This window comes from Pinus tabuliformis, chromosome 3_1 (assembly GCF_031772625.1).
Source record: "Pinus tabuliformis cultivar Carrire ecotype Pingquan chromosome 3_1, CPIR1, whole genome shotgun sequence".
Taxonomy (NCBI): domain Eukaryota; kingdom Viridiplantae; phylum Streptophyta; class Pinopsida; order Pinales; family Pinaceae; genus Pinus; species Pinus tabuliformis.
Genome location: NC_142301.1, coordinates 994,779,615 through 994,802,183, shown reverse-complemented (window position 1 = coordinate 994,802,183; position 22,569 = coordinate 994,779,615).

The following is a 22,569-nucleotide window of genomic DNA, read 5'->3' as shown; positions in this document are numbered from 1 at the left end:
GAGGCCCCAGTACAACACTCCTCCCGCAATTTTGCCTCCACCACCAGTTCAACCTCAACCATTACCTCCTGCTCCTCCAAGGCAACCTCAAATGCCTACTCAACCGAACCCGAACCCCAACAATAGACAGGCCCAGCAAGTATACACTGGGGAAACATCATGTCCTACCTATGCTATGGAGATCCAGGAGATCAATCTTCGATCTGGAAAGACTCTTCCGGATCGCCAACCTCCTCCCCCAGAGGACGAGGAGGACAAACAGGAAAGTGAACCAAAGGCTATTCCACCCTTTCCTAAGATACTAACAGCCACCACACAACCCAACCCAGAGGAGGATGAGCTTCTGGGAGAGCTCAAGCAGTTGTGTGTGAAAAGACCACTTCTCCAAGCCATCAAGGATGTGCCAATATACAACAAACTGGTTAAGGAAAAGTGTTTTAAACACCCAGGCAGGCGAAAGAGAGATGCTTCAACCATCAATGTCTTAGGACAACTGTCTGACCTTATGTTAGGACAAGTCATCTGCCCAAAGTACTTAGATCCTGGGAGTCCTGTAGTAGATGTCCACATCAATGGCACCATCATACCTCACAACTTGATTGATCTGGGGGCTACCATTAATGTGATGACCAGGGATACCATGCTCAAACTCAATCTTCAGGGTTCCTTGAGGAAGACCTCGACAGTACTGCAACTAGCAGATCGCTCCACTGTGACTCCCGAAGGGATTGTGGAGGATGTCTTGGTCTCTGTCGACTCTTGGGAATACCCTGCAGATTTCTTGGTTCTGCAACCCAAGGAAAAGCTTACTGGATATCCTCTTATTTTGGGAAGGCCTTGGTTAGCCACTGAAGATGCTTACATCAGTTGTCATGCAGGAAACATGACCATCAAAAACGGTCCTATGTCCAAGCAGCTCGTCCTATATCCTCCTGCCCAACCCTCCTTAGAGCATGACTTACCACTGTGGTTGGAGGAAGGAGAAGAGGATGAGGTGTACTCAGCACCTTTGTGCACCCTAGATACCACTAGAAGAGACCCCCCAACCGAGGATGACTTGATTGAAACTTTGATCCAGAATCCACCTTCCAGTGCACTATCCTTAGAGAAATTGGTGGAGGACGCCCAAGCCAGCACCTTAGTGGACCTTTGTGCCACCAACCCTCTCACTTCCAGAGTCAAGAATGTGGAGTTCGGCCCTGAGAGAATGTTAAAGATCAGCTCCTCCCTATCTCCTTCCCAGGAAAAGGAGCTGTGTAGCCTGTTTGCCAGTCACCTAGATGCTTTTGCTTCGAGCTATAAGGAGATGAAAGGAGTCCATCCCTCGGTCTGTACCCATCACATATACATCAAGGAGGGTTGTAAACTGGTTAGGCAACCTCAGAGGAGAATGAATCCAGCCCTTAAGGACATTGTCAAGGAAGAATTGCAAAAACTGTTGGATGCCGGATTCATTTACCCCATCTCAGATAGTGAATGGGTGTCCCCTCTAGTGTTGGTTCCCAAGAAAAATGGGAAATGGAGAATCTGTGTGGACTACCGAGAACTGAACAAAGCTACCAAGAAAGACCATTTCCCTCTACCTTTCATAGATCAAGTGTTGGATGGACTGGCAGGAAATAAGTTCTTCTCTTTCCTGGATGGGTTTAGCGGGTACAACCAAATCCAAATCATCCCAGAAGACCAAGATAAGACCACCTTCACTTGTCCTTGGGGTACCTTTACCTACCGAGTTCGTCCCTTCAGGCTATGCAATGCTCCTGCTACCTTCCAAAGAGCTGTCTTGAGCATCTTCTCGGAGCTGGTCCATGATGCGGTGGAAATCTATATGGATGACTTCACTCCTTATGGGTCCAACTTCCAAGAAGCATTGTCCAATCTAGGAAAGGTCCTAACCAAATGCATTGAGATGAACCTGTCCCTTAGTCCTGAAAAATGTGAATTCCTGATGACTAAAGGACCCGTGCTAGGCCATACCATCTCTTGCCAAGGGTTACAAGTGGATCCTAACAAAATTGCTCTCATCAAGAAGGTTCCACCTCCCCAAAAGGTAAGGGATGTCTGCAGTTTCTTAGGATTAGCAGGGTATTACCGGAGATTCATTAAAGACTTCAGCAAGCTAGCCTCGCCATTGTTTGGTCTTTTGGCAAAAGATGTGGAGTTTAAATGGACTGACGATTGTCAGAGGGCTTTGAATGAATTAAATGACAAGTTGGTGTCAGCCCCAATCTTGAGAGGCCCAAACTGGGCCCTACCTTTCCACATCCACACTAATGCCTCAAACAAAGCCATAGGGGCAGCTTTAGGACAAGTTGAACAAAAAATTCCATATGCCATTTACTTTGTTAGCAAAAACTTGTCCAAAGCCGAACTGAATTACACTGTAACCGAGAAAGAATTCTTGGCTGTGGTCCATGCATTGAACAAGTTCCGACATTATATTACTAGCTATCAAACCTTTGTACATACGGATCATGCTGCAATTAGATATTTAATGAATAAACCATATGTGAATGCCCATATTATTAGATGGTTACTTTTGTTGCAGCAGTTTGATTTGACCATTGTTGACAAACCAGGTAAAGAAAATGTTGTTGCTGACTTTTTATCTAGATTGGATTTGTCTGCAGATGAAGATGGAACAGTGGATGACCAGATGCCCGATGAACATCTGTTTGCTATCTCAGTACTCTCTCCATGGTTTGTTGATATAGCAAACTACCTTGTTTCAGCACAGTTCCCTCCGCACCTATCTTCAAGAGAGAAGAGCAGAATCATCAGAAAAAGTGCCTCATTTACTTGGATCGGGGGCAATCTGTTCAAGCTTGGCCTTGATCAGATCTTAAGGCATTGTGTAAGGGAGGAGGAAGTCTTTGATATCCTCCTCACCTGTCATGATGGGCCTTGTGGAGGACATTTTGCAGCAAAGAGGACTGCCTTCAAAATCCTGCAGGCAGGCTACTATTGGCCCACACTTCATGAAGATGTCAGAAGATATATCAGCGAATGTGACCGATGCCAAAGAATGGGGAAACCGACTCCAAGGGATGAGATGCCTCTCCAACCTCAAGTGACTCTTGAGCCATTTGAGAAGTGGGGTATGGATTTTGTGGGTCCAATCAACCCTCCTTCGAGGAAAAGGTCTTACATCATTGTGTGCACTGACTACCTGACAAAGTGGGAAGAGACTAAAGCAATCAAGGCAACAACAGAAGAGAAGGTGGCCGAGTTCTTAAGAGAAAACATCTTCTAGAAATTTGGCTACCCAAGAGAGCTGGTCACCAATCAAGGGAGCCAGTTCACATCCAACTTGATTGAAGACCTGCTAGCTCACCACAAAATCAATAATAGGACTTCCACCCCCTATCATCCACACGCAAATGGGCAAGTGGAAGTCACCAACAGAGCATTGGAAGGGATTCTGACTAAGGTGGTGAGCAGCAGTAGGAAAGATTGGGCAAATCGCCTGGTTGAGGCCACATGGGCTTACAACACCACCTGGAAGACCACCACCGGCTTCACACCTTACGAGCTGGTCTATGGGAAGAAAGCTTTGCTGTCCATTGAGTTTGAATACAACACTTTGAGGATGGCAGCTCAGCTAGATCTACATCTCAGCCATGCACAACAAGAAAGGTTATTGCAGCTGAATGGACTAGATGAGTACCGGATGCAGGCCCTCCTTCACTCAGAAGTGGTTCAACTTCAGAGAAAGGTGTGGCATGACCAACATCTCCATGACAAGCAATTCTAGCCAGAAGATTGGGCCTTGTTGTATGACTCCAGATATAAAGATTTCAAGGGGAAGCTGAGAACCAGATGGCTAGGACCATATGCAGTGGAAAAATGCCATGACAATGGATCTGTTCTTATTCGAACCATTGATGAGGAAGCCATCCCCATGCTTGTCAATGGGCATCGCTTGAAGATCTACAGGAAGCCTCTCTCAAGACAAGAGTTCATCAAAACTATGGAGAAATCAGTGTTGGTCATAGAGAAGGGTTCTACCTCTCCTTTGGGCATACCCTGAAAGATCTTAAAAAAAAAAAAAAAAAAAAAAAAAAAAAAAAAAAAACAATAAAGATCCTTGGGTGAAAACCTTTCTGAGGCTCCCAAGGCAGGTGGTAGGGGTGAAAACCTCGTTGAGGCGCCCCTATTGTCATTCAAAAAAAAAAAGAGATTTAAAAAAAAGAGATCCTTGAGTGAAAACCTCTCTGAGGTGCTTAAGGCAGATGGAAAGGGTGAAAACCTCATTGAGGCGCCCCTGTTATCTCTCAAAAAAAAAAAAAAAAAAAAAAAAAAAAAAAAAAGAGAAAAGAAGACAATAAGCAAAAAGATAGGGACAACAAGTTTATGCATGCAGGTTGCAGGTGTTCTATGAAGGAGAGGAGGACTCTTAATGCAAAGCCAAAGATCCTTATCATGCTGCCAAGAGACCTCACCAGCACCCCCGCCAAGAATACTCATTTTCTCCAAGGTATGTGCACAATTTCATCACGGCTTGAGTCTTCTACAGGAAGATGCAGACTTTCTACAGGAAGATGCAGACTTTCTACAGGAAGGTGCAGACTTTCTACAGGAAACGCAACCTCTCTATAGGAAGTTCTGCATTTCTACAAGAAACTTCCTGTAGAAGTTCGGGACGGCATAGAATTCATTTTATGAGGAGATCTAACGACCAAGGATCAGTTTGGACGCATGCAAGCTACTGTTGTCACCCTTATACATTGTTGTCACCTCTTTCTACCATCCCTGTCGACATGCAATGAAGTTACCTGCACCATCAAAGCAGATCATTGAGTTATCAAGAGAAAAGAAATTTTTGAAATAAAAAAAACGCTGAGATGTCATACCATATCCATCCCAGCCATCCATGAGCTCTGTGAGCATGATCGTGGGGCCATTGCCTTCGTCGTGCAGCATGCACCCGAGGAGGAAGAAACTGTTACAGGACATCCTGCAGGAGTCCCGTAATAGTTAAGCCCGCTAGAGTGCATACCATATAAAATGGAAACGCGGGCGCATGCAGATGAAGCCTCAAATCCATCGTCAGCGACCTGTGAATAAGAACCTCCGGGCCTGTGCAAATCCACCAGCAGTAAATACATCCACTCATCGTTGTCCAAGAGCCTGAACAATCGTGTTGCGGCCGCACAGGTAAGTGTCTCGACCCTTTCTTCCGACGAATTGCATGAATTTTACTTTGAAAATGTTTGCAAGTGTGAAATGGATGGGTTGAGCGGTTGTATGGTCAATCGATTGGCCACGTCGACCAGTCAGCTGGTCGAGCCGGATGTGTGAATGGTGGCCGTGGAAAAAACGGGCAGTGGACACGTGAGAACCGTCCACTCGGGGAGAAACGAGTTCTAACGAGAATGGCGGCGGCGGATCTACGGGGAATGATGCGGCAGTAAGGGAACTTGCAGAAGAATGATGGTGTGACGTCGCCCAACGGTCCGGCAGGGACAGCTCACCCCCGCGCCACGGATTCCACCGATTCAAATCTAATCGGCTAGATTATCACCCCCATGCATTTATCATTCACCGTTTGAGACTCGAGTGATCATCCGGATCCCTCTGCAGTTCAATACTCCGAGTCTTCGGCCATCAGAACGCCTGTGAAGCAACACCGAGAGCGCAGACCCACTGCAGTCTCCCCCGGAAATCGTGCACTGCTCCTACAGGAAAGTTGTTTCTACAGGAAGTCGAGTTCCTCACGTCAAAAGGTGGCAAATTAAAAAGGTAAGCCTGAACTCTCCATGCAATTGGTTTTTGAAGGTGGCAGAATCGTCGTCTACAGTCTGGTCGTAGAAATTTGTTGCAATTGTTGTCTGCCGTGCATGAACTGTCGTCCTATAGGATGTCAGTGTAGTTGGTTGTGTTAAAGGTTCTCAGGGGGTAAGCTTTGTGAATTATGTGCATGACAGAGGCGTAATCCTACGCTCTGTCCCAGTAGACCGAATTCCTTCCGCATTTGCCACCTCCAGCTAACGCAGCAGTTTTTCACCATGCCGGGTGGGTTCATCAGAAGGGAGCCCACTGATTCAGTGAAGTTAAGAGAAAATCCTGAGGTGGTGGAGCTCTTCACACGAGCACAATGGATATCCTTCTGTGAAAAATTGCAGGGCTATGACGACGAAGTGGCAGAAGAGTTTTTGCAAGCTTTGAGGCTGAAATCTAAAACGTTGGCCACCGTTACCTTCAGGGGTCTGAGCCTCAAACTCACCCCACAATTCATCAGCCGAGTTACAGAGCTCCCAATGGGATTACCATGGGATAAAGAAGAAAGGAAATTGAGCCAACAAGCTAAGAAAGAATTCTTTCCACCAGAGGAGGAATTCTCAGAAGATAAAAATGGGGTTCGTAGAACCAGTCTACTGCCACCCTGGAATGAAGTGAGCCTACAAATTATGAAGTACATCACCTGCGAAGGCCGTTTTAGCATTGTATACGGGTATCATTTTCGGTTACTCACTGAATTAAGGCACCAGATGGTGCTACCTATAGAAAACAAGCTCAGTCTCCCCTACCTTCTACTACAGTCTCTGATTGAGTGTGCAACCAAGTTGAAAGAAGGCATACCAGACCAGGTAGCCCACCATGGACTGATCAAACTCCTTGTGGAGGATGCGCTCCACACATACAAGGTTCCTCTCTCATGGAAAGCCTTCAGAAATTTGACAAAGGACGGGGACATAAAGATGCTAACCGAAGAGCTCGGTTCTTCTAGCAGTGAGGAGCAAGAGGCCATGCCCGCAGTAAAGAAGGAAAAAGGCCAAAAGACCCCGACCACAAAGCAGAAGAAAAAGCAAGAAAAGAAACAAGAGAAAAAGGGTGACAAGGAGAAAGATGACACTCCCATCTTGACAGCAAGAGAGCAAAGGTTGCAAGGCAGAGTGGAAAAGGCTTAGAAGGTCCACATCAGCAAGAGTGCCTCGACAGCGACCGCAACCAAGTCAAAAAGCAAAACTCATACAGCAAAGCAAACCAAGGCGGCGACACCTGTTTGTACCGGAAAACCGAAACCGGCTTCTACAGGAAAGCCAAAACCGGCTTCTACAAGAAGCCCGAAAATTGTTAAAAAAGGGTCTTCTACAGGAAGCCCGAAATTAACTGAAAAAGGGTCTTCTACAGGAAGCTCGAAAGTGACTAAAATAGGGTCTTCTACAGGAAGCCCCGAAAAAGTGAAACCCAAGGAGAAGAAAGCTGACATTCGTGAAAGGGAGGCAGTAGCTGTGCTAGCCACCCTCAGCACACCTCCTAAGCCAAAGGAGAAGAGAAAGAGGGAGACCCCTCTATACTTTGAAGCTTGAAGAAGTGTGAGAGTAAAGACGGGCAAGCCACAGCCTCCATCCAGCAGCCAAATCACTACATGGGATGCCCCTACTTCACCCAGTGAGAAGTCCCCCTCGAAGATATCGGTCACCTACGAGAGGGAGAGCCCAAAAACAACTACTTGGAAAGGAAGGTTAGACGAATCGGCTTCAAAAGCCCGGCTCAAGGTCAAGGAAACAGAGACGAGGGAAGGAGCGGCACCCTCATCACCACCAATAGTAGGAAAGAAAGAGCGTATTCCGGAGCCTAGTTCTCGACCAAGGACAAGGAGCTGGAGCAAAATTGCTCAAGGATGAGCAAATATTTTAGCTGGGGGGTGATGATGAGCCCCAAATTTTGGTAACAATTTGGGCTCATTTGGCCTACTTACCTTGCTCAACCCTTCATTTTTTTCACTTATGCATCATTTCTTAGTATATTCGTGTTATTTGTACGAAGAAGGGCAGTCATTATGCCTATGTGGCTAATACATGATGATTTCAAGTTTTTCGGCATTAAATGGAGCAAAGACCACGCAGATGGAGACAAGGAGACAACCAAGGTGGCATTGTGAGTTTATAGGGAGGTTGTCCATAGCCTTGAATGACCTCCCTCGTGATCTCCACCCCAACTCCGAGCTCCAACAGCTATCACCACCGAGCTAGAAGGTAGCCAACGGATTCTACAGGAACAACAATTTACTTTCAGTTGGACAACCAAGCTCCACTAATTGAGGAGGCCAGCTTGGCCCTCATCATGTATAAATATTGAGGTTGTAGCCTTCGATGAGACTCTTGAACTTTTGTTATAGATTTTGGATTACGAGCTGTAGCTCTGTTTTTGCTCTTTGTAAGCCAATTTTGGCATGTTGTTAGACTCATGATTATGATCTTTTAATAAAAGGCAGGCAGATTTGGATTTGATTCTGAGTTCTTAGGGGAGCTATAGCTCTTAGGTTAGGGCCCAACCTGAGAGCAATAGACCTCCTTTTCTTTGTATTGTTACTTGTCTTTCTTTTATCATTGCATTTCTTTCCTTTACATGCACTTGAAAAATACAGTTTGATGAGTTGACTGTTTCGGTTTGGTTATGTAGGTTAGTTTCATGAATGCAGTTGTTTCAGTAGTTCAGAATTAGTGTAGGGAGATTGAAGTTACGTTGAGTTCAAAAAAAGGTTGAATGCATGCTCACTTTCACCTCTGTTTGGGGACCGGAAGTGTAGACCGTGCCAACTGCCAAAAACACTGTTTTAACATATGCATGCAAGTATTGTTGTAATGTTTTCGATTGAAGAATTGTCCATGCGATTTTATCTTGAGTAATGACTCTTTGGTTCAGCATCATGCACGAATTCCCTTCAACTTACATTGTTGTTCTTTGATTCCTAATAAAACAGTTAGAATAGGTTGGTGAACTTTCGTATCACATGCAAGATAAGGGTGATTTGTTTCATTTACACTGTGCAGCACCACTTCATTGTGTTCTTATCCTTCTGAACCATGCCTAAGCCACCTACTCATCCTCTGCTCAGCTCATTTTCCTTCCAACCCTTCTACTGTCCACGTTTCTCAATCTTTTTGACCTTCCACTACTCTACCCTTCTATCGACCAACCAGCTCTATCCACTCGCTCTCCACCTCATCGCTCTGTCCATAGGCCATCTCAAGCTCCTCTTTCATCTTACCCATCCATCCATACAGCTCCTTCACTCCTCCATCACCCAAAACTCCGACTGTAGAACATCCTGTAGAAGTTAGCAGACTTCCTGTAGAAATCCCGAGTTTCCTGTAGAATCCCCTGCAGACATCTTGTAGAAGCCTGCAAACACGGTTGCCAAGCACCTGAACGTTGTGGACTTCTGTGGAATTATGTGAGGGATCCCCTGGAACCTCTCAGATTCCTCCTGACCTTTCCCAAGCCTTCCTCCCTTCGAACTACCCCTGCACAGTCAAGACCCAGTAAGAAGCACAATCATAATAACTCCACCCACTTGAGCAAAAATACAAAAACGTGTTCTCTTCAATGAAAGTTGTTTAAATTCATGCATCTCACCTCACTAGAAGTAATGGCATCATTTCTAGAAGTTTCATTCCCACCATTGCATCATAGAGATTAAGCTAGTCAGATTAGGGTTTACTAGGGTTTCCATGTTTGGTTGGCTTTCAGTTCATTCTTGCAAAGTAGGTTAATTTCCTTTGAGATAGCGTTCATTCATCATTTAGAAAGCTTCTTCTGAGAACATATAGAAGTTGGCTTGAGCCCTAGCGGACTTGTGCCAGCTGACCAAGTGACAGCTGCGACAAGAGCTAGTACTTGTGCATACAGCACCATCGCTTCCAAGTTTGTTACGAACTACCGAGTTGATAAAATTAGAGAAGGAAGCTCCAGGAGTTGTAGCATTATTGCTACAATACTGGAGCCCACCAGCAACCACTAGATATGATCAAACATATCTAATCTCTTTTCTCTTCAGTCGTTTCTTGAAGGAAATGAAATAGTGTGTTTCCTAAATTTAATTTTTTATGTTGCGCATCAAAAAATTGATTAAGTTGCTATTGTATTTACATTATAACATCTACCACACTTGTAACAAAAAGTACCTATTACAATGTTGCATCAGATCATAAGAAACATAGTGTTGATTTCAAGAAAAAGTTTGATCTTCTTGTAATTTGAAAATGGAATAGGGGAACCCAATTTAACGTATTGTGATTATAATAAAATGGTAACAAAAGTAGCAAAGTTCCCTAAGGTATAGATTTTCTAGCGAAGGTCCAAACCATACCTCTGACAATATTTTCCTCTAAGATGTTGTGAAGCTTGTTACTCATTCTGACATGTTGTAATGGTTTCTTTCCTTCTTTGTTCTTTTCTAAACTATCCATAGCTAAGGTTGACGTTATTAGCTTTGGTGTGAAGAATGAGAAGATGGCTTTTAAAATAAAAGGATGATCAAAGTGTGACACATGTCTGTAAAAATCATATTAAGAAAGTGAGACTTGAAACCATTAAATAATGATGCTGGTGTGTCTAAAGATGGATTATCAACCCATTGAAAAATATAGAATGAAGAATTATAGGAATATTTTGGTTCTTCGCATACTCTTTTTTCTTTTGTTAAGCTTGGTAGGACCCTTCATTTTCTATTTATAAATAAAAAAATTACACCACATAGGTTTACTAGGTGGCCTCAACTTGCCCATTGGGAAACCAAGTATGTTGGCCACCTATCCTTATTATATGCGATCCAAAAACAGTAAAGTTTCAATCTTTTTAACCAAGCTAGGTATGTCTATGTTTCATGACATGATGCTATATCTCTATCTATCCATAGGCATGCATAATGAAAAGTTAATGCTACCCACATATAGAAACAAAAAGAAATCAGATTAACTAACTACCCACGCTGCTCTTCCGATGCTGATTCAACCGGTAAATGATCCTTGATAGTTTCCCCAGGCATATTAGTAAATTCAATGATGCATGGGATGTTCCTTTTAATTTTTTCCAGGCGGATTTCCTGCTTGTGTATTTGAAATTGGATGCACTACATATTGTGTTTGTAGTTGGGCATATCTTGGAGGGAGAGGACCATCCCCACCGAGATTTGTTCAATTTCCATCCCCATTCTTCCAACAAATTACAGATCCCTTCGTCTCTTCCCTCCCAGTATGTCATAGTGGATTCACTTATGAGATGCTCAATTGACTTCCTTCCTCTTTGAGGTTCCGATGTGCTCGAGTCTTTGGCCTTTCTAGGCTCCCACCCTTGTCTTGCGTGGCCCCTTCCTCTTGTTGGCTGAGCCATCTCTGTATTGTTCGAAACCTATTCACATGAAAGAGGTGTTAACCTCTGTGTTTGATGCAGTTTGATGTCTTGCTTGGAGTTCATATTGCCGACTTTCTCACTATTTCTTATCTTAACCCAATTATGCTTAGAATAAGGGCCAGGTTGGGTGACTGCCCAGTCATAAGACAGGGTCAGTCTCCTTGTCCTTTCAGGCTTCTCTCCCCTCCTTCTTTGATACCTCAAATACCCTATATGGTTAGCATTCCCCTTCCCCAGCTGTGCATGTATCCTCGTGCCTGGTATTCCATCCGATTACCCTCTGCCCAGTAAGCCAACGCCGCTCCTTTCTGCTTGTCATACCCTTCCTCCCCCTAAGGGTCCTAGTAGGTTTCTCTGTGTGACTCCTACTCCCAATTTCCTAGGCCATATCGAGGTTGCGTATATTGCTCCACCCACCAGCCCAACAATTTTCTTGCTCTTGGCTACCCTTAACTTCTACTATCAAATTTCCATCTACCCATCCTCAATACCCAACCGCTCTATGTCTGCACCATGTCAAGGTCAGGGTCTCAATGCTACCCACACAAAGGGCCTCATGGTCACGGGATAGATTAATTCCCTACAGCCTCATAACTAAAACGTAGAGCCATACTACAACCGCACGATGCCTCTGCCACTTTCCCCAGTAGTTCCCCAAATTTCCCTTCCCAGGTTTCTCCTAATCCCCCCAACAAAAATCAAACAATTTCGACATTACAAGGGAGGCATAGGGCCATGATACATACTCGTCTTCGCTCGAAGGATGTTTTCATTGGTATTAGCGCCTTCCTACTCTACAGCTCCAGCTCCAAACTCCGAAAACCATAATACAATTCACCCTCACTTGTCTCTCCTTAACTGTTATACCTCTTACCTCATCCCTATCGTGCCTGCCACCATTCCCACCACCCTTACATGTACTCATGGGAAGGGCCACCACACCCATCACCTTGAGTGTGTGGGGGACGGTGGGGTGTACCTTTCCTTTACTTCTCATTATTGTCTGCAGTCCCTCCCATCCTCCGGCACACACCCCGATCAGATTTTTGGTTGTCTGGATTCCCATTTTCCTAGCTTTTCTTGTAATCCTGGCCCAGTATTTCCTCCAAGGCTTCAAACCTCTCATCCCTAAGTTGTATTGGACATAGTTTTTCCAACATGCCATTTTTCTGGTTGCATCCCCAGTTTTCCATGAAGTAAGCCGCCTTATTCCCTTCTCATCTTACATGTCAAACCATTATATAGTCAAACCTATGGGTAAATTCTCCTATCTCTTGTATAAGGCGAGTTGTCCTCCAACTTTGGCTCAATTTATCCCATGTGGTGCCATTGTTTAATTTCGCCATAGTGTTTATGACCAGACTTGAGTCTCCTTCCACCACTACATTTCGGTATCCCATTCTTACAGCTATTCGAAGTCCTTGTCCTGCTGTAGCAAATTCTGCCTCATTGTTGCTTGCTATCCCACATGAGTTAGCATATATAAGCCATGTGTTGGCTTGGTTATCTCAGAAGATGCCACCAAGGCCTGCTGCTCTTGGATTTTGTTTTCATGCCTCATCAAAGTTAAGTTTTATAAAACCTTCTCCTAGGGTAGTGAAGTGCGTCAGGGAAACTACTCCCACCCTGTCTTTTCTCCAAGCAGTTGGGGCCATCATTTCCACTGTTAGATTAACTTTTATTAGGATTCTAGGTTCCTAGGGAGGGACTTGCCAATCTTCAGGGTTCCATTGTTCTGCTAATATAGTTTTTGTGATGTTTTGAACTATAGACTCCACACCTGTTCTTGAGATAGTGTTTTATTTTTGAATACTCTATGATTCCTTTCTTTCCATATGGCCCATAGGTTTAATCCTAAGGCCAATCCCCATGCTCTATTTAGAACTAGGCTTGAGAATATATTGTTTCTCCATAAGAGGATTGTTTCCTTTATGCTATGACAGTCTTGGTCCATCCTTTCAAAGACTCCTTGCATCTAACCCCATTTTTGTTCTGCAAATGGGCAGGTATTGAGAATTTGCTCCATATCCTCTTTATTTTACTAACATAACCAGCACAAGGATGGACCCTGGGTTCCCCTTTTCTGAAGTTCATCCCAGGTTAAGATCTATCCTTTACATACCATCCATAGAAAATGAGCGACCTTTGGCCACCACCCTCCCTTCTAGATTTTTTTCCAAAGAATTCCTTGCCCATCTTGAGCTTGTTTTGCTTTCAAGTCATACACTTCTTTGTTGGTGAAGGTACCTTTCGTGGTATGTCCCCATCTCAAAATGTCCAGGTCATTTCTGATTGTTACTTGTCTTGATCTCATTTCTTTTTCAAATTCTACCAATTAGTCTATCTTTATAGCCTGGCCCCAATCTTCCTTCTTCTTCCATCTCCTCTAGTTTCCTGTTCCCTGCTCCTCTTTCCAGAATTGATCTACATAATGGATGTTTCTATCATTGGTGAATCTATATATGTCTCTAAGGTCTTGCCTGTTTATTAGTCTTTCTCTTTATTGCCCAGAATTTTCCAAAATCTTATTGTTCTTCCATTGTGGATTTCCTAGAAATCATGTGTGTTTATGAGGTCCCTATTTTGGGTTTCCAAGTTCCATATCGGTGATCCTTTGGGGGATCTTTATATGGAAATATATCTACTGTTCTCTCAGGCATATTATATTTTCTTGTCAAAATTTGTTTCCATAGGTCTCATCCTCCACCTAGCCATCTCCACCATAGTTTCACTCCCATTAATTGATTTAAAGTGTATGGGTCTCTAAGGCCAAGCCCTCCTTCCTTATTTTTTTTAACTAGACAATACAGAGATATAAGAGCCCATTTATTTACCTGTTGTGTCACTCCCCATAGGAATTTCTTGAAAATATAAATCATTTTGGTGCACGCCCCCTTAGGGGCCGCCATGTGTGATAGTTGGTATATGGGAATCGACTGAAGCACTGCTTTTAGAAGGAGCATTCTGCCTGCCAGGTTGAGGGATCTAAAAGCCCAATTACCTTACCTTCATTGCACCTTTTGAAGGATCTGCTGCCATCATGAAATTTTTAGAGAGTTTTCAGAGAGAGGCGTGCCCAAGTATTTGGTGGGGAGGTTACTAGTACTGAACCCCGGGATCCTTGCTAAGTAGGTTTTAACATTTCTTTAGGTGTTGAAGAAGAAGGTGAAATATTTTTCATTTTTTATTTGGGTCATCGATGCCTCCATGAAGGTGTTTAGAATCTCTTTGATTCTACGGGCTTCCCTAAGTGATACTTGGCAAAATATCATGATGTTGTCAACGAATTGTTAGTGGGTGATGGCTAAATCATTCCCCCAAATCCTCAAGCCTCTAATCCTAGACTCCTGGGCTTCATTTTTAATATATCTTCCCAGTCCTTCGGTAGCAATAATGAACAGGAAGGGAGATAATGGGTCTCCTTGTCTCAGTCCCCGGGTTGGGTTAAAGGTTTGGGTAGGGGTCCCATTCAACAAAATAGAGATGACGGGGGTGGATATCATAACACAGATCCAGTTTATCCATATTTGGTTGAATCCATAGGATTTCAAGATGCTCTTCAGATACTCCCATCTTAACCGATCATAGGCCTTGGATAGGTCAAGCTTAATCATCATTCCTACTAGATTTTTTTCCTTGAGGGAGTGGACAACCTCTTCAGAAGATACCAACCTGTCTAGGATTTTCCTTCCCTCAACAAATCATGTATATTCTGTAGATATTATATTTGGGAGTAGGGGTTTTATCCATTTAACAATAAGAGTGGCTATAATTTTATATATGACATTACATAAGGAAATGAGGCAAAATCCTTGTGGATCTTCCGATTTTGATGTTTTAGGAATGAGAGCTATAAAATTGGAGTTCAGACTAGGGCATACCTTTTTATTGTGTCGATATTCCTCCACAACTTCAAGAATTCCATGTCCCATGAAGTGCCATTTGGCTTGGTAGAATTCTGTTGTGAATCCATCTAGATTGGGTGCCTTACTTTTCTTCATACCCTTGAAAATTTCTTCCACCTCTTCAAGAGTAGCTTCTCTCATCAATGCAAGGTTCTGGTCCTGAGTGACCCTGTGAGGGATATGTTGAGATATTATTTGGATTGCTTCCATTCTATCTTCTTGTGGTTCTGATAAGAGATCTCTAAAGTGGTTTACTATAATCTCCTCCATTTCCCCGTGTTGGACTCTACGATTCCCCTCCTCATCTTTTAGGGAGAAAATTATGTTGTGCTAACGATGTTGAACCACGACCTTATGAAAAAATCGGGTGTTGTGCTCCCCTTCCCTTAGCTAGTTCACCCTCAATTTTTGTTTCAATAGGATCTCTTCTTGCTTTATCCTTTCTTCCAGTTGACTTATAAGTTGGCCCTCTTCTATAGCTAACTCTTATGATCTCTCTTCCTATATGATTTTTTTGGCACCTCTGTCATTCTCTGAGTTAGTTGATGTTCTTAAACCAGCTCATGTTATGAAACCAACTCACAAAAAGATAGAAAAGATAGATCAATGCCTTAGAATTCAGCCTCTTTGAGGGGGCAACCTCCTTTACATTACACAAATGAAAATTTCTTTGACTATACAAATGAAAAATCCTCCTTTCTCTATATAGGAGTCTAAGGGGTCACAATATAGCCAAGCTAACCTAACAATAATAACATAAAGGCACAAAAATAACAATAGTGGGATTCTATGGGGCACAATAATAACAATAAGGGATGCAATGACAATAGTAATGGGGGAATCACTAGTATTATAGGGACCTAACATGCCCCTCTCCTTCAAAAAAGTGTTTTCCTCAATGCTTGATTAGTTCTGGATGCTTCTATATAAAATTCTCATCCTCCCATTTGGAATATTCAATAGTAAGTTCTTCCACTTGATGAGATACTCTGAAATTGATTGATTTCATAGCTCTCAAGTTCTTGTTTCTTTGACTGCTTCAAGTTCCAATATGATTTTTCCTTCCTCATTAAGTTCTAGAAATATTGTTTGAACTGGAATCTTGTCATTTATAGCCTTCTTTAAGAATGGAACATGGAAAACTGCGTGCACTCAGGAAGCTGCAGGAAGCTCCAATTTGTATGCCATAGTACCTATCTTTTGCAACACCTTATACAGACCATAATACTTTGGTGATAATTTACTATCCTTCTTAGCTTACTTGAGGGACATTTGTTTATATGGTTATAGCTGTATGAATACCCAATCACCTACATCAAAACTTATTTTGTTGCGATGTTGATCTGCCTATTGTTTCATTCTATTGTGTGCCAATGTGAGGTTATCCTTTAAGAGTTGGATAACTTGTTGCTAATGCTCGATGTGATCTTCCATTGCTTGAACATTAGATTTTTCTCTCAAATATGATGTGATGGATGGTGGATGATATCCATAAAGTACCATAAATGGGGTCATTTTTGTTGCTGTATGGAAGGAAGTGTTATACCACCATTCAACCAGAGGCAACCATTTGACCCATTGTGTCTGTTTATTAGATACAAAGAAACGAAGATATCCTTCCAAAAATTTGTTTACTATCTCAGTTTTCCCATAAGATTGAGGATGATAAGATGAGCTATGATCTAACTGAGTACCAAGACAAGAAAATAATTATATCGAAAAATTTCCAGTGAAAATGGGATCTTTTTCGCTTACAATAATATTTGGGTTTCCATGTAGCTTTTGAATTGTTTCCATAAATGCAGTAGAAACTGTACTCGCTTTAAATGGATGAGATAATGCACAAAAGTGTTACACTAAAAAATGTCACCATGACTATTTACAGTTAGTATGGCTCAATCAACAGTCATGCTACCCTCTTAGGCAAGTCTTATGCCTCTGCTCTCCATGTCAAACTCCAAAAAAGAGAGAAAGTCTTTCTAAATGTATTTATCTCTGGGGACGCAGGTTCTCTCAACCTTACCTGCGGGGACGCACCCAATGTTCACCAAATCTGCGTCTTTGGATGCTCTGTATGTAAAGGGGCAGGTGCGTCCCCCTGTAAAGGTTAAAATGCGCAAGTTTCATCTTTAAAAAGTCACTTGTGGTCATTTCTAGAGCATTCTAGAAGGTTGTTCGACGTGTATTGAGCGCCTCCAGATGGTTCATGCACTCCTACCAAAGAGGAACTTATCCCATCAATAAGGGAGCTATCCCATCCAAAGAGGGGATTATCCCATTGATGGTGGACCTGATTAACTTCCTCTTGAGCACTATAAATACAGGCATTGGGCCAGAAGGAGGAGAGGTTGGAAGCTATACATTTCTAAGGGTAAATGCTGCAGGAATTAGGACTCCCATTTAGAAGCTTGTGAGGAGAGATTGTCATCTTTGCTTGTTCTATTTGGAAGTGGGTGAGCTTTGTCAAAGTAAAGGAGAACTCTTGATGGACCCTGGGAGGGACTTGCACAACACCAAGGCTCAGGTTGTATTTGTTCCTTTTGTTACCTATTAATGCAAATGAGTCCATTCTTCTCAATAACTTGTTATTTATGAGTTGTTTCATGTACTCCTTGGTCTATGTGTTAAATATGTTTTATTCTATGAGATTATCAAGTGTTATTTAATCGTTTGATTGTTAGTGTATGCAGGTTTCAAAGTGAAGGAGGAGCTCATCCGGATCAGCGGAGCTGGACTGCTACAACAACGTTGGACTACAGGTAGGATCTAAACACTTGATTTCTTATATAGTAAATGCATATTTAGAGAAGGATTGCTCTTGTTTGTCTTGTTTGTCACTAGAGAGTCTTAGGCTCCTAGGGAGGTTGGTTGTGTCCGCACAATCGACTCTTTCCGCCTGACAAATTGGCGACTCCACTGGGGATTCCATTGATGTGAAAGTCTTTTCCTTTGTATGCAACTTTGATCTGAGAAAAGTCATTTATTTTTCTGGTTTTTGGCTCTGTGACTTTGTTTTTGGGTGGGTTAGCTTAGGGTTAGTTTCATTTTAGTTTTTCTTGAATTTTCCAGTAGGATGCACCCTCTGAGTATTGCACAGTGCGTCCCTGGACGCACTGTCGCTGTGTGCACAGAGCGGGCCCGCACCTGTCTTAACGGGTTGCCTGTGTCCCCTGCTAAAATTTAAGAAAATTCCATTTTTTACATTTTTCCTCTTAGATTTTGCTTTTTCTTAGTTTTTACTGCCCAGATCCATTAGTCTCTTGTCAAAGATCTTCACCCAAGCTTGTTCCATTGGCATTCCTACTCTAAGCTTTCATCAATTGGGTGTTTTGAGTCTCTTTCTTGAGAAATTCTTGATTTGTTTTCCTTTGGTCATTACTTAGAGGTTTCTCTCAGTCTTTTCACAAATTTGCATCTTTTTGCTTTTATTTTTGCAAAAACATTTCCCCCTCATTCGCCGAGGGGGGCTAAATTGTGTATGAGTGTTAATCGCATTTGAGTGTTTTTATGTTTTGATCTTTGGAACTCTCACCCAATTTTCTCGACTTGCACTTGATTGGTTCTTAGATTACATTAGAATCATCTTCTGTTTGAGAATTCTCTTGCATAGATCACATTTGCATAATTAGAGTTCTCATTTTCAGAATATGAATGAAAAATGTGCATAGATTACATTTGCATACTTTTCAAGTGAATTGTGCTTAGATTACCATTGCATAGTTTACATTCTGAAAAATCAATCGTAGATTTAGATCAACTTTCTTTGATTTGAATTTACATAAAAAATAAAAATGAAAAAATGGTTTGGAATTGATTTGCATTAGTTTTTCTTGATAAAATTAGTGCATTAGAGAATTTGTTATATTTTCTCTTAGTGATCAATTTTTTGCATTGTTGGAAGTGAATGGAAACTCTCTCCTTACTTTAGTTAGGATTCATCGAATTGAAACGATTACATTATCATATTCGATTGCATTCAGTTGAGTCGGGTCATAACACCATTGGTTTCGTATCCATTTACCCATTTGAGTAATAACAACCTTAATAACACAGCGCTTAATTAAAATTCATCTAGTAATTTTTACATTTCTAGGGCTCTGAAACACCAACATAGCTTAGGCTAGTGTCTTGGAGTAGGAGAGTAATTAACTCTCCAAGACAGCAAAACCAAACAAGTAGCTTATCTTGTGGTAGGATAAATCCAACTGTTTCATTTGTACTCTGGGAAAGCTCCTCTTAAAGGAGAAGCACGAGCTCGTGTCCGAACCAGTGAGGGGATCAATCCTCCCTCGTTGGGAACGACGCCAGACACGCACGTATTACAAACGGCAAACCTCAGATTAACCATTGTCGAGGAGCCAAGGGTCACTTGTCGGTAAACCTTGGATTATTGTCAAGGAGCCGGCAAGGGGATTGAGCTTGATACTCTGCCCTTGCGTGCTGTCGGAGTGTAGACTGTTCCCCCAGGTGCATTTGTTGCTGTTGGTAACCTTAGTGACCATTATCTTAGGATTCTACCCAAGGTGACGGTGGAGGGAAGATCCCACTGTACCTGGAGCAGACGTCGACTATACTCACTTGGATTTTCTGGGGGGTTCACTTCACTCGAGACGGTTAAAGTGGAGGAACTTGGTCCAGTCTATTCATTAAGCAGGTTGTCAGGGTAATTGTTCCACCCACTTTTTCTGTACTGGATTCTGCGAGGTTGGGCTTCATCACCAACTAGTGTTTTCGGTCCGGAGAGCTTACTGTTTGTGTGTGGTTTGACTCCTAGATTTGATAGCGCGTGTTAATTTGTTTGTTTTTACTTTTAGAGACCATAGGTGTGAATTGTGAATTTTAATTGTTAGGTGTGCATTGTGCATTGTTAATTTTAGTTTTAAATTGTTAATAAAATTCACTGAAGTTGAATATAATGGCAAACGTTCCGGAATTTATCAACCTAGGAACCCCTCCTAATGAGAATCCTAGTACTTTTCCTTACTTTGGAAATGTTGGTCCTCCTTATATGGCTACTTTGTCATTACTTGGATTTACAATAGGTTTACCGATATGGTTATTTTCAACTTCGTTGGCCCAAAGTACTCCAATTGTTCCACCTCAACCGGATGCTTCACCTCAACAGAGTTCACCATCTCAACATCACCAACCTTCCGTTGACCCTTTACCTTCTTCGCCTAATTTTTCTTCCTCCATTTCTTCCTCTTCGCCTGGTAAAAGCCTTGATGCTAGTAACCAGGAGGCTAAGAAGAAGAAGAAAGGGAAGAAGAAAAACAAGAAGAAGAAGCAAGATAAGAAAGAAGTCAACCAGCCAACCACGACTGTAAGTGTTAGTTGTGTTGAGGAAAATTTCGACATGCACCGTAAACCCAAATACCCTTGCAGGCTTTGTAAGGGTGACCACTTCCTTGTCAATTGTCCTGGTATTCCAAAGGTCTTGGAAGTATGGTCAGAAAAATCCCATCAACTTTCCATTGATCTGTCAACCAGTGATAGTCAGGTTCCTGGGAAAAAGGGTAAAGTTAGGTTTCCTTGTAAGTTATGCAAAGGGAGTCATCAAACTCACATTTGCCCTCACATAGATGAAGCCTCAACATTGTTGGAAAACCTTCCTGTTCCATAGCAAGAATTTCCAACTGGTTACCGTAAGCTTTCTCCCAACCTACCGTCAACTGACGGAGTGATTGATCTAACTTCAAGTACAGTCGATCACACTCTTCCATTGGAGAGTGAAACTCATGTCACTCAGGTTGATGATCAATTAGTTGATCAAGTGGTCGATTCAATTTCACATTCGGTTGATCCCACTTTCCCTTCAGAGAGTGAACTTCATACCGCTCAGGTTCTTCTTGTTACATCAGATTCTTCTATGCCGGGGGGCATTTCACCTGTTTCTACAGAACCCCCTCCAAGCACTGAGGTCTTTTCCTTTGATTGGAATAGACTGACAGAACCTCGTCTTCCTTCCTCCATCCCTTTCCAAATCATTGTCAAGGCTGGTGGTAGGGACATACATCATACTCAGGTAGATGAAGGTGCTTCTGTTAGTATTTTATCCTCAACTGTTTGGAAAGCTTTGGGTTCCCCTCAGCTTGCGCCTATTACGCAAAATCTGAAAGCCTTTAACAGAACCATTAGTGAACCTTTAGGGATCCTTCCTAAGTTTTCTATTACCTTGGAAGGTAAAACTGTCTGTATTGATCTTATGGTAGTTCGAGGTCCCTTGGATTTCAATTTACTCCTTGGACGAGACTATGTTTATGCAATGAAAGCTGTCGTATCGACACTCTTTCGCGTGATGTCTTTCCCTCACAATGGCAGTATTGTGACTGTAGACCAGCTTTCGTTCCCTAGTCTTGTCTCAACTACCAATCATATGACACCCCTAAACTTTCTTGATTCTAAAGTGGTATCTACCCTGCCACGGGTTAATTATGTGGCAACTGGTCCCATGTTTTCAGTTACCGATGTAAGTGAGCCTCTCACTGTTTGCTCATCTTCCTTCGATTTAGATCCAGTAATTGACATGGAAAACTCTATGGGATTACTTGAACACGATGTTCTTATCCCTTTTGAGTCCCTTGACATGTGTTCCTTCCAAAGAAGTATTCTTCCTTCTGATGAAGACCTCTTGGAAGCCATGATCAAGGTGTGTCCATTGACATGTCTTTCTTCTAGTTGGAAGCCATGATCAGTGTGTCCGAGGAAAGTTCCTTTTACTGTGTCAACCTCGTTAAAAAATGAATCAGTGTGTACGAGGATAGTTTTTTCCTGTCTCAACCTCGTTAAAAAATGAAACAGACTAGTATGAGGATAGTTCTTTTACTGAGTCAACCTCATTAAAAAATGAATCAGGTAGATTTTAGGTTATGTAGGTAGATTGTAGAAAGTAGGGTTTTGAGGATAGTTCCTGTTACTAAGTCAACCTCATTAAAAAATGAATCAGGTATGAGGATAGTTCTTTTCTTGTGTCAACCTCCTTAAAAATGAAACAACTCCCTTTTCAAGTTTAATCTTGAAAGTAAACCTTCATTCCATCCAGCTAGTTGAATGACATGAAGCCTGGGGGGCATGTTCCTCGTTTTGCATCGTTATGTTGGGGGCATGTGAACATTTTGAGCATAGTTCCTTGTCTTGTGTCAAGCTCGTTAAAAAATGAAACAAGGAGTCATGAGCATAGTTCCTTGTCTTGTGTCAAGCTCCTTAAAAAATGAAACAAGGGTAGGTTAAGTAGGTAGATTGTAGAGTAGTTATGAGCATAGTTCCTTGTCTTGTGTCAAGCTCATTAAAAAATGAATCAAGGATTTTAGAGCACAGTTCCTTGTCTTGTGTCAAGCTCGTTAAAAAATGAATCAAGGTTTTTAGAGTAGATTTTTTGTTAGGTAGATTGTAGAGAGTAGTTCTGAGCATAGTTCCTTTTCTTGTGTCAAGCTCGTTTAAAAAATGAAACAAGGGTTTTGAGGATAGTTCTTTTCCTGTGTCAACCTCACTAAAAAATGAAACAACTCCCACAAGTCTTTCC